The sequence below is a fragment of the Oncorhynchus keta genome, chromosome 24 (genome assembly GCF_023373465.1).
Source record: "Oncorhynchus keta strain PuntledgeMale-10-30-2019 chromosome 24, Oket_V2, whole genome shotgun sequence".
NCBI lineage: Eukaryota > Metazoa > Chordata > Actinopteri > Salmoniformes > Salmonidae > Oncorhynchus > Oncorhynchus keta.
The window spans coordinates 30,797,404-30,811,313 of record NC_068444.1 but is presented as its reverse complement, the minus strand read 5'-3'; positions in this window follow the sequence as shown (position 1 = coordinate 30,811,313).

The window sequence follows — 13,910 nt, the reverse complement described above, 5'->3', positions numbered from 1 at the left end:
TGTGCCCAATAACGTTTGTACCCTGTTTTGTGTTGCTACCATGTTGTCTTGTTGTGTTGCTACCATGCTGTGTTGTCATGTGTTGCTGCCATGCTATGTTGTTGTCTTAGGTCTCTCATTATGTACTGTTGTATGTTTTGTCCTATATTTTTATTTAATTTATTTGTATTTTTAATCCCAGCCCCCATCCCCGCAGGAGGTCTTTTACCTTTTGGTAGGCCATCATTGTAAATAAGAATTTGTTCTTAACTGACTTGCTTAGTGAAATAAAGGTTAAATAAATAAAGATGTCTCAAGTTTTGAGGGAGTATGCAATTGGCATGCTGACTGCAGGAATGTCTACCAGAGCTGTTGCCAGATCTTTGAAAGTTTGTTTCTCTACCATTAGCTGCCTCCAACATCGTTTTAGAGAACTTGGCAGTACGTCCAACTGGCCTCACAACCGCAGACTGCGTATATTTCTGTCTGTAATAAAACACTTTTGTGGGGAAAAACTCATTCTGATTGGCTGGGCTTCCAGGCTGTACAAACTGCTGCCGCATGGCCATAAATGTTGCACCTGAAACAGTGCAGTAGATTTTGCACAAAAGCTAACAGGATGATATATCCTAACATGACTTTGTCTGGTAAAGACTCTGACTCAAAACTCAAAAGGACTGTTAGTGACTCCTCTGTTTCACCACGCTCAACACCGGGTCTGCGTCGCACCAAACGTCAGGCATCACAAACACCAGGAATCTTCCACTTCAATTAATCCACCTCCACACTTAACACTACCCCAGAAATCACTCATTTTAATGGTTCACTGTTCCTAAGAGCAAAGCAAGAAACCGATATTAACCCAAGTTGTGTAACACGGAGGACCTGCTCCCTCTGGTCAGAAGAAACACAAAACAAATACAGTATCATAACAGGTTACCTTCACTGATTAATCTGCACCCAAGTCCTTTCCCACCCACGCTGAAACCACAAATGGATCTGCCAAAAGGCAAGGATACGCTTTGTCCAAAAATCCTACTGGACCAGATTTTTCTATATCATGTCCATTGATGCCAGGCTCAGGTTCTGAGCTCTTCACCACACCTTCACTTAACTCGCCTTCATTCACTTCCATTTCACCTCCAGAACTCGGTCTGGTGCACAGCTCACTCTGTTTGCACTTGACACCAATTTTCTTCATACAGTCCATCTCCATTTTTAGCGCTATCTTCCTCAAATTCAAATCCAACCTCTGCTTTCCTCATTCTCTTTGACCTCTTTTCCCCTCCATTCTTCCTCAGAAATCCACCTTTCTTTGTTCCTGTCCCAATACTCCTCATCTCCCGACATTGCTTGCTTCTCATAATCGTCTTGCTCACTTCGAAAACGTGTTTCCTCCAGGCCCCAACATTTTGAGAGCATGAGCAGTGGCCACACAGAAAAACGAGGCCCAAACTCAACTCTGTTCTACGCCTATCGCTGCGGAAAACCTTTAGCTCTCCCCAGTGGGATGCTACCGAGAGGTTCCCGAGTTATGCCAGAGACAATTAGGAATCAAACCAAATTTCATCAGAGAACCACAGACTTTCATGGTGAAAATCACTACAGTCACGGTTGTCCACAACCATCTGATGTTCTGGTTTTCAGGGGAAATGGAAAGAAAGCCTGTGACGCATCTTCCTCTTTTGGACGTTAACAAGGGATAAGGCCTGACGCTCAAAACGATATTTCATTTCAGAATTTAGTAAAATTATGTTAGGGTAAGGGTTAGGTTAAAGGGTTTGGTTAAAGTTAGGGTTTAGGTAAGGGTCCGTTTTAGGTTTTGGCTAGGCGATTTAAGCTTCAGCTGTGTCTTTATAGTGTCTCCGTTAACAAGGCAACACTCCATCTTAACTCCTCCTCCATATTTACTGGATTGGTTGAACAGTGCAGAAGAGAACATCCTCCAACATTTTCTTTTCTTCTTGTCAAGACCAATTTGTAGGAGATCTAGTTTGAGGGGTTTCTTTTATGCGTTAAGGTTACCCAGGTTCAGGTTCTGAGCTTCATCACCACACTGGCTACACTAGCTAACGTTAGCTAGTACTTCCCTCACCGTACAGTGGGACAGAAGGCAAGAGCGAAGGACACTGTGCCAGGACAGCCCGGTTGTTGTGTTGCTGGCATACCATGCATGCTCCCCTCTCCCCATTGATTGAGTAGACTGTACACGGTGTACCAATCATGGTACCAATATTAGAAGGAATTTCTCCTGTTGCCTGCTATCCTACTCTAAATAAATAAGTCTTGGGAGGAAGAAAGTTGGCCACATTAGCTACTGCCGGCGACATAATAATACAGCTGCCCAGGGGGAAGCAACTCACGTTGGAAAGTGAACGAAAATGTGCTTGTATAAAATGAGACTCTCCTTCTCCAATCGCGTGTCATCAGGCAAATTACATTTACAGGTGGGAATCTCGAAATATTTTTTTTTTTACGAATTTAGCTAGTTGTGCAAGATAGATTTTTATAGATAAAAGGATAAGTAGCATATCGTTTTTAAATGTTTCCATGCTTTTCTCCTTTGAGAAAACAATAGCTGATTCAAAGCAACCTGGCAGATTTCAAAACTCTTCTGCAAAGGATTTAGATAGGAAGCACAAGTGTATCCTAGCCAAAAGGACGCTATTGAGGAGAGGAGGACCGTCTTCCATTTGACTCCTAACAAATAGACACACTCCTCGACCACTTATCACCACTTACAGGTTTCCGGATCACGGAGGAGAGACGGTTGTGACGAACTAACCTAAAATAGACCACAGCCTGTCGTTTCCAATTGTTGGGAGCAAATTAATCATAGTGGGCAAAACAAGCAAGGAGCTTGTATTTGTATTGATCCCTGTAGCTCCCTTCAGTAACCACGAGCACAACCGTTCCTTGATTTTAACTGGCGGATTTATTCTGTAGTTTTAGTCAGAATTATCACCTTCAGTGAGAACTATAAAGTAAATGAAAATACAGTTAAGCACACTCTTACAACCTTATCTTACGAGTGACTTATTAGCTTGGTATAACTCTGAAGTGCTTACATACATAAACAGTTTAGCCGGAGCTAAAACAGTATCAGATTAAACACATGAATAAAGGAAAAATACCTAATTGGCTGCTTATTACAGAAGGGAGGAATACAAACTTCACACTTATTTTTCCTGGCATGAATTCACACTTCATCCTTAATTATTATAACGTTAACATCATAACGTAAACGCTTCAACTTTTACGAACTACACCTGACGCCATGAAAACTTAGCTAACACAGCGCGGGACTGCCTTCCCTCCAAAAGTGTGTTAGTACAATACTGTCCCCGTTACAACAGTTATTAGCTACGTAGTTCCGCTTGTTTTATAATTTCCCCCGCATAGCGAACACGTAAACAATTCAAACAAAAAACGACATAGACTTACAGGTTACTTGTCAGTTACACTCCCACCAATCACCGGTGATTTCTGTGAAAGGGGTCTGCAGGTTTCTTGATCGTCTTGATGAGCAGCACTGACAAGTGACTATCTCTTGGCAGGATTGCTGGATGCTTCACATGGGAATGAAGAGTTGCATGAGCCAAGCGACCTCCCACCCTGAGGATACCTTGCTCATCCAGAAATGGACTCAACTTGTTTGCTTTATCTTTGGTCTTGATGTCTTTCTGATGCCTAAGGTTGTGTATCTCATGGGAGAAAGCTGCTTCTTGAACCATCTTTATAATGGTGAGCTCTGCCTCTCTCCTTTCTTCTTTGCTTGTAGCTTCACTGGACCTCCATTTTAAGCTCATGGCTTCATTGACACGTTGTTTGAGCCTGGCAATAGCTTTCACCACTCTTGCCCAGTCTGAGAACTTGTGAAGGTGATCTAGTAACGATCTTTCTTCCTTTGCCTGGGTATCATGGACCAGGGATTTCTGCAGCTCTGGATCGTTGTCTGAGAACTCTCCCCCCTTGACTTGTCCTTTGGGAGGTTTTCTTGCCAAAGAAAGTCTAGACCTGTGAACCAGTTGGAAGCCATGAGCTGTTCTGATGTGAGACCTCTGGAAGCATGATCCGCAGGATTCTCTTCAGAGGTCACATATCTCCATTGTTCGGGATCTGTGCTTTGCTTAATGCGTTGAATACGGTTAGCTACAAAGACGTGGAATCTTCTGGCTTCATTGTTGATGTAGCCAAGAACTACCTTCGAGTCTGTCCAGAAGTATTCCTGTAGACCTTGTATCTCTAGCTCCCTTTTGAGCATGTCACTTCTTCGAACAGCTACCACCGCTGCTGAAAGTTCCAGTCGTGGTATGGTCGTAACCTTGGAAGGGGCGACTCTCGACTTCCCCATAACTAGGGAGCAATGAACTTCTCCTGCTGTACTGATTGTTCTTAGGTATGAGCACTCTCCATAACCTGAGGTACTAGCGTCGGAGAAGTGATGGAGCTCATAACTCTGCGCTTCCTTGAAACTTGATGGCAAGTTGCCTTGTTGGATCCTTACTTCAGACAAGTTTTGTAGACCTTGGAGCCAGAATTCCCACTGGGAATGTAGGTCATCTGGAAGGGGGTCATCCCAGTCGATCTTGTCACGACACATCTGCTGCAAGATCTGCTTCCCTGCCAGGACAAAGGGTGCCACAAACCCAAGCGGATCATATACAGAGGCTACTGTAGACAACACTCCTCTGCTTGTGAGTGGGCGTTCCTTGACAACTACTCTAAACTGGAACTCGTCTGATGCGACACACCACAGTGCACCAAGCGCTCTCTCCATGTGTGGTTCACCCAGAGCCATATCCAGGTCTTTGGCACCCTCTGCCCGTTCTTCCTTGGGAATTGTGGCTTTAACTTCCTTGCTGTTAGAGTTAAAATTGTGCAACCAAAGTTTGCCGACGCTGCAAAGCTCTCTTGCTTCTTTCAGCAGCTGGTGGAACTGGTGGAACATGCGCTCTACGTCACACGTGATTGCAACTGCACTCTTACGAAAACGCCAAAGGACACCCAGCAATGTGTTTGTCAACTCTGGACTGGTAAGGAGATGGTCATTCAAGGACGTCTCTCGAAACTTAGCTGAGCAGTCAAAGACGACTAGTATCTTCCCAGGCTTTTGTGGGTGATACCGGGATGTACCATGCTGGGTGCTTGTTAATTTCCTCATTGGAGAACTTCTCAGCATCTCCACAAGCTATGGTATCTTCCATGAATGCTGTGTAGTCCTTGTAGTACTGCTTGTCTCTCCTTAGCCTCCTTTCCAGGCACTTGAGACGATGAACTGCACATGTTTTATTGTTCGGCAGGTTGGGTCTTTCTTACTTAATAAGCAGCAGCGGCATCTCGTAATGCCCATTGTCCTTATGTTGAATGCCCGCTTTCATTTTTGTCAGGAGCCAGATATCCTCTTGAGATATGAGGTCCTCTTCTGCAGCTCTCTCGTTGAAGTCGGATTCAAGCGTCTTGATAATGTCCAGTGCTGTGATTACCTCTCTTACGTGTGTTCTACAAACATAGTGTACTTGATTTGTGAGGTTGGAAGAAGATTGTAGACTTGGCATCACCTGTCTAACGATAACCCGATGTCTCATTCCAATAGCGTCGCCATAGTCGATACATGGGTTTCCAAAGCCGACTATACTCCAGCCAAGGTCTATTCTCTGAGCGAAAGGCTGATTTCCCTTACCAGACACAATTTCTCTTGGAAGGAGAGCCTGGGAGCAGTTGTAGCCAATTAAGAGACCGACATCACAGCTCTGTTGAGGAGCAATCTCCTCTGCAATGTGTTCAAGATGAGACCATGCTCTTGCACTCTCTGGAGTAGGAATATGTTCTCTGTTTGCCAGAGTAAACTCTCTCGAGTAGGTAGTTGTCAGAGGAATTTTCTTCTCCAAGGAAAACCCTCTAACCTGCAAACCAGACAGCTTCTGGCAGGGCACGATGGTATTCCTTGAAGCCATTGTAGAGAGTTTCAGTTGTACTGGCTCCTTCTTTGTATTGAGAGCTTTTGTTGTCTCTTCAAGGATAAAAGTGGTGTCGCTTTGGGTGTCAAGAAGTGCATACACGAGAACTTCACGATTTGGCTCGCTTGTGGTTGACACCCATACTGGAATGATTGTGGAGGTGTGAGTGTTGTTAATGTCCATTACGACTCTGTTAGATATGGACTCACTTGACGCTCTTGTCCCCTTATCTTGTGGGGACTCTGTCTTCCTATCCCTTGACCTTTCTTTAGTATGATCTTCGTGCAGGCAGGATGGATTCCTGCTCTGACACGTGTCACAGGTGTTCCTGTTTCCACAATCTTTAGAACGATGCCCAGGCCTTAAACAGCCAAAGCACAATGTATTCTCTTGAACAAACTTCTGTCGCTCTGCGGTGGGCTTATCCAAGAACTTCCAACATTTGTGGAGACTGTGACCTGACTTCTCACAGAAGACACAACTAGTAACAGTATCTTTCTCGTCAGAGTTATTTACTAATACCCTTGCTTCGGGGCTTTGAATCCTTGGCGTCTTAGGTTTTCCATCTTCGCTTGGTTTCAAAGCATGAAGGGGTGTTACAGGATTGCAAGCGATCTTGGCTTCTCTCGTGAGAAACTTCACAAACTGACTGAAGCTAGGAAAGATCTCAGTTTCTTCTGAGATGTCTATGACCTTTCTATTCCATTTTTCAGTTAGCCAATATGGAAGTTTAGCGAGGATCTTTTGGTTTTCATTACAGTCATTAAACACCTCCAGGCCCTTATTCTGAGACATAGCAGCTTCACAGCTGCAAATAAAGACTACAAGGTCTCTAAGTTCAAGACTGTCCTTGGATCCTATCGTAGGCCATGCATTGAGCTTAGGACTTGGCGATTAGGAATTTGTTTCCGTACCTTTCTTCAAGAATGGTCCACGCAGCATGGTAGGCTGACTCTGTTCCTAACATAAAGTAACTTTCGATGGCTTTCTTGGCATGCCCACCGACATGTTTTCTTAAGTAATATATCTTCTCGGTTGCTGGTATGTTCTTCCTGTCTATCAGAGTCTGAAAAGAGACCTTCCAGTCAGTGTACGAGAGTGGCTCTCCATTGAATGTTACTGGTTCTGGTATGGGGAGGTGGCTTTCGCTGATTGATTCAGCTAGTAACCTGAACATGGTCTTGGTGCCATCTTCTTGTTGTGTGCTTGTCACAACATGTTGTGGTGAGAGACTGTGAAATGAGCCACTTCTGTGCATGATTTCTTTCACAGATTTGCAGTTAGAGAGTAGTTCTCTCTTCTTGTCCTCTGAGTTTTCATCTTGCTCATACACTTGCATCCGCAGCCTTGGCAGCATTTAGTTTCTTGAGCACTTCTAGGCTCTCTAACTCTCTATGCTTGTCTTCTAGCGTCCTTCGTGTGGCAGCATTTTCTACCTCTAGCTTGACTCGCAGCCTAGCTTCTTCTAAGCTGCATTTCACAGACTCGGCTTCTTGCTCCGCTGTCCTCTTCTTATCTTCATCTTCGAGTCTCTGAAGCTCTTCTAGCACTTGAGGGCTTGAGGGCTGATAGTTGAGACTTGACTTATGTGAGGGTTCAGACATACACAAGGAATTGCTGTCCTTCCAGTGCAGCTCTATCTGGTTACTTTGACCTTCTTCCCTGCCTTTTATATGATGCCTTACAGTCTTGATAGTAGACATTGTAACTGCTTCACAAGTATCAACTCTGCGGCGTATATCGTTCTTGGGTATGTCAATTTGACGCAAATTTATTATGCAGAAAAATTAATCCATGCTTTTGTTACTTCTAGGTTAGACTACTGCGATGCTCTACTGTCCGGCTACCCAGATAAAGCACTAAATAAACTTCAGTTAATGCTAAATACGGCTGCTAAAATCCTGACTAGCACCAAAAAATGTGATCATATTACCCCAGTGCTAGCCTCCTTACACTGGCTTCCTGTTAAGGCAAGGGCTGATTTCAAGGTTTTACTGCTAACCTAGAAAGCATTACATGGGCTTGCTCCTACCTATCTTTCTGATTTGGTCCTGCCGTACATACTTACACGTACGCTTACTGCAGGCCTCCTAATTGTCCCTAGAATTTCTAAGCAAACAGCTGGAGGCAGGGCTTTCTCCTATAGAGCTCCATTTTTATGGAATGGTCTGCCTACCCATATGTGAGACGCAGACTCGGTCTCAACCTTTACGTCTTTACTGAAGACTCATCTCTTCAGTAGGTCATATGATTGAGTGTAGTCTTGCCCAGGAGTGTGAAGGTGAACGGAAAGGCACTGGAGCAACAAACCGCCCTTGCTGTCTCTGCCTGGCCGGTTCCCCTCTCTTCATTGGGATTCTCTGCCTCTAACCCTATTACAGGGGCTGAGTCACTGGCTTACTGGTGCTCTTCCATGCTTTCCCTAGGAGGGGTGTGTCACTTGAGTGGGTTGAGTTACTGATGTGGTCTTCCTGTCTGGGTTGCCCCCCCGCCCCGCCTAGATACTCTCAATGATCGGCTATGAAAAGCCAACTGACATTTACTCCTGAGGTGCTGACTTGTTGTGATTATTATTATTTGTGAACATTTGAACATCTTGGCCATGTTCTGTTATAATGTCCACCCGGCACAACCAGAAGAGGACTGGCCACCCCTCTCTAGGTTTCTTCCTAGGCTTTGGCCTTTCTAGTAGTTACTGTCTTGTCTCATCGCTACAACTCACATACGGGCTCGGGAGAGACGAAGGTCGAGAGCCATGCGTCCTCTGAAACACAACCCAACCAAGCCGCACTGCTGCTTAACACAGAGTGCATCTGTAACAGTATAACTTTAGTCCGTCCCCATGCCCATAACCGGGCTCGAACCAGGGACCCTCTGCACACATCAACAACTGACACCCACGAAGCATCGTTACCCATTGCTCCACAAATGCCACGGCCCTTGCAGAGCAAGGAGAACCACGACTTCAAGGTCTCAGAGCGAGTGACGTCACCGATTGAAATGCTATTAGCGCGCACCACCGCACCATAGCTAGCCATTTCACATCCATTACACATCCAACCCGGAAGCCAGCCTCACCAATGTGTCGGAGGAAACACCGTACACCTAGAGACCTGGTCAGTGTGCACTCTGCCCGGCCCGCCACAGGAGTGTCTAGTGGGCGATGAGACAAGGATATCCCTACCGGCCAAACCCTCCCTAACCCGGACGACGCTAGGCCAATTGTGCGTCGTCCCATGGACCTGCCGGTCGCGGCCGGCTGCGACAGAGCCTGGGCTCGAACCCAGAGTCTCTGGTGGCACAGCTAGACCACTGCGCCACCCGGGAGGCCCCAGGTTTTGGCAATTCTAGGGAGTTTTTCCTAGCCACCGTGCTTCTACAACTACATTGCTTGCTGTTTGGGACAAGACAAACTGGCAACAGACAAACAGAAAACACAGGTATAAATGCACAGGGGATAATGGGGAAAATGAGCGACATCTGGAGGGGGGTGGAGACAAGCACAAGACAGGTGAAACAGATCAAGTTGTGAGACAATGTTACTCCAAGCAGTTTAGTCTCCTAAACTTGCTCAATTTCCACATTATTCATTACAAGATTTAGTTGAGGTTTAGGGTTTTGTGAATGATTGGTCCCAAATACAATGTTTTTGAAATATTTATAACTTATTAACTTGTTTTTTGCCACCCATTCTGAAACTGACTGCAGCTCTTTGTTAAGTGTTGTGGTAAGGATGCTGGCGCACAGGGTTCTGGTCAGGCTTCAAACGGATGACATGTTCCAGGACCTTGGTTCTTCCTGGCCTCTGATACTTGCCAAACAGCTGCTTCAGCTCATCTTGTTTGCCTTCTTCCAGGTGAGCCAGTATGACCTCTGCTCGTCCCTTGCATGCCTCTGTTAGCTTTGGCCTGGGAACAAGTGACAACTGAGCATGACACATGAACATCAGACTGGCAAACTGACTGCTCATTTAACTGACCCACCATATTTCCATACAGGCACATCCCTCCCATTAATCATCTCAAAAGGTAGCTTCTCCATTACCTCAACTTTGAGGAGGTACTTCTGGCCCTGTGAGCCTAGCTGTGGGCTGCTGCGATTGGTCACCGTGGACACACTGGATGAGTGTCTGGTGACCGTAATCAATGCCATAACCAGGTACATGGCATTTTCTGATCAACGACAGGGAAATGCGATGTCAATCATTGCAGTAAGACTTTTACCATTCACTTTTACAGGAACCAAGACTGACCCTTCCCCACTCTGCCTATCCTGAAAACCATCCCCCTCTCTGGGAACATAACTGTAACCTGAGAGCTTGGATTTATGAAGTAGACACATTGAAGTTTTGTGCCATTGCTGCTGACAGTAAAAACAGGTTAGGCCCCTCCCATCAGAGCGAACTGCATGATCCCTTACCTCCCTCCTCCCAGACACATACCCCCCAGAGTTACCTCCACCATCTTTGATGTCCCTTGTGTCTCTGAAACTCCTTGGAGCGGATGCTGCCACTCATGGTGGGCCCCTTTCACGTGCATTAAGGTACTGCAGTGCCAGCTTGTCCGCCATAAGCCCATCCTTGGGCTTGTGCTCTCGGACCCAGGTTTGAGTGTCGAGTGGGAGAACTTGTAGAAGTCTCTCGAGGATGACAACCTCACCAATCTCTAGTCTGGTTCTTCTCCTACGGTCAAACCCATTGTCGGTAGAGGCCCCTGAGACTGTGGTACGTCTCCTTCAGCGACTCACCCGATGGTGTCGATGCAGCTATGAAGCATTGACGGTAGGTCTCCAGGGATATGTGGAACTTCACCAGCAGCATTTTCTTCAGGTCCTTGTAGACGTTGGACAACCCCTCATCCATTGCTGTGTAAGCCTCTAAAGGTCTTGCCCGTGAGCAATGGGACAAGCCTGCAGGCCCACTCTACCTATAATATAATAATATAATAATATAATATAATATAATAATATAATATAATATAATAATAATATATAATATAATAATAATAATATAATAATAATCTACCTCTGGACACCGCCACGTCTTGGCCATTCGCTCAAACCTCAGCAGGTAGTTTTCAATGTCCTCCCCCTGCTGGTATGCAGGCATCTTCGGCTTCTTCCTCAGGAATGCTGGGGGGTGGACGTTAGTGCTGCTGGACTGATCTCCTGGTGCTGGCCTCATCACTGCTTGGAGACCCTGCTGTGGAGTTGAAGTCCCTGCTGTGTTGATCCTCTGACGTCCTGGTGTTGGCAGACCCAATCTTGTGCTCTCACTGACGAGTTCCGCTTGGTGAGGAGCTGTGAGGATAGATTGTCATAGGCCCCGGAACTCCTGCTTGAGGTCTTCAACCCTCCTCTCCAGGCAGATGAGAAGTTGTTGGAAAAGGGCTACCATGATTGGGTGTAGTTATGGTCCCCCAACTGCTCCTTCAGTCGGCTGGTCTTTTTATGGCTGTATCTGGTGGTTCAATCGGCAGCTCAAGCGGTTCTGGTTGTGTTTGGCCCCTTGGTCGGGCTCCTAGTTTCTCATAATTTACCTCTTCTTTATCAAACGATTTGATGGTATTCCACCCCGTTTCAATTTTAGGTACCTTTTCTGACAGTTGGTGCTGCTGCTGAGAACGCAACCCTGTACACGTTTCTTTACATCCCTTTTTGGAATTCACTGATTTGTGGTGCGCCATCCCAACAGGCTGATTGGTCGACAGTTTGAGCCAGTAAAGGGTGCTTTGCTATTCTTGTGTAACGGAATGACTTTTGCTTCACTCCAGACCTAAGGACACATTTTCCTGTAGGCTTATATTGAAGATGTGGCAATATCGTCTGCTATCATCCTTAGTAATTTTCCATTCAAGTTGTCAGACCCAGGTGTCTTGTCATTGTTGATAGACAATGATACTTTTTTTTTTACAATGCTTCTTTCATAATTTGGTCAGTTATACATCGATGTGTAGGTGCAGAATTTGTTGTTAGCATGTCATGCCTACGTTTGCTAATCTTGCCAATGATAAAATAATTCAAGAAGTTGGCAATATCAGTGGGTTTTGTGATGAATGAGCCATCTGATTCAATGAATGATGGAGCCGAGTTTGCCTTTTTGGTTCTCAATCAGAGGCAGCTGTTTATCGTTGTCTCTGATTGGGGACCATATTTAGGTAGCCAGATACCTTAGATATTTTGTGGGTTGTTATTCTATGTTTAGTTGCCTGTTCTGCACTAGCCACATTGCTTCACGGTTTGTTTGAGTTCTGTTCAGTGTTCTCTCTTTAATTAAAGAGTTATGTTCGCTTACCACGCTGCGCCTTGGTCTCCTGTTTATGATGACCGTGAAAGTATTTTAGCTACCCTTTTCCTAACAGTAACCTGCTGAGTAAGTTATCCTACCCTACTACGAAAATGTCACTTTCGGTCATAACTGCATCCCTCCTAGTCAGCATCAGGTGAGAGGATGGATGATGGATTTTTGCCCAAACAAGAAAACCCTGAGTTCAGAGCGAGAGTGTGACGTCACTTTGACATAAACTGTAGCCCGTTTAGCCAACGCCCTGGTAGAGCTCATTGAGCTATACATTTATAGTACCTTTTGGCCTCTGCATTGGCCGTGCAGCATTGATGGTGATACGGCCTCTGCAGAAGTCAGGGCATTCATACGTCTGCTTCGCGGAACATTGCAGCAGTGGCGATTTCAGCATATAAATCTTGGTGAGGCAAACTCCCAAAATATTTTGGGGGTGCATGCCAGCAAAGCCACCACACAACACTAAACAATACATTAACTGCACTATAACGGTAACAAAAGGTGCCCACTGTCACGAAGTTGGCTCCCCTGCCGGTTCGGGCGGTGCTCGGTGGTCGTCGTCACCGGCCTACTAGCTACCACCGATCCCTTTTCTGTTAGTTTAGTCTTATGAGTTGCACCTGTTCCTATTTGTGTTTTCTTGATTTGCTTACCTTTTAAATGCTTGTGAAGCCCGCCCTTGTTTGTGTGGGATTATTTTGTGTTCACATTTTGAATCGGAGGTGTTATTGTGCTCCGGACCATGTTACCCTGTGTTTAAGGTTGATCAGTGTTTTCCGCCCTGTGTTTGGGGCATGACCATTTTGTGCCGGAATAAAGTGCATTTTTCCGTGAACCCTTTGCTCTCTGCACCTGATTCCTACCTTCCACTCCTAGTCATCTGTGACACCCACAACTGTTAGGACCTACATGAAGCTGTCCCAACAGCAGAGCTTTCTTTTCAGCGCTATGGAGTGGATCGTTGCCACCGCTACACCTGGCTATCAGCAGAGCCTTGTCTTGCAGCGAAACAGTTCATTCAGCCTCATTTACTGCCTTTAAAATAAAAAACATAGCTGATATGACTGACTTGTTTAAACAAATGTGGTTTCTACTGACAATTGAGATGTACAAACTATGGCATAAGGGAACAGCGAGCAGATAAGAGGCAATCTGTAATTTCGATTAAGAAATTAATGAGCGAGCGAGGATGGACGTAGTACACTTTTGAAATGTACAGCGACAGAATTCAGAACATTGGCCGTTCTTACAGTATTCTCCCTGTACACCAAGTCAGAACTGTAGAATGAGCAGACAATCAAAGCACTTACAATATTTGATGATGGCATTTCTCTAAAACAGGCTATAGATTACATGTGCACCACCAAGTCAGAACAGTATGCTAAGTTATGAGGGGGAAAGGGACCAAATTATTAGGGTGAGGCACATGGGCTACTAACAGCTTACTCACAACATACAGTTAGTGTTACTTTCTTAGCTACACTATACATATCTCCCTGGCATATTACATAATTTATGTAGCAGCATACAATACTTGTTGTGCTGTGCTCACTTGAAAAGGAAGGTGGCGCGGCGGTCCTTCTTGTGGGCAAATTTGTCATCAAACTTTGTCATCAAAGTCTGGCATTCTATGGATTAACTGGGAACTCAGAAAAAAACAAGGTTGCCTCATG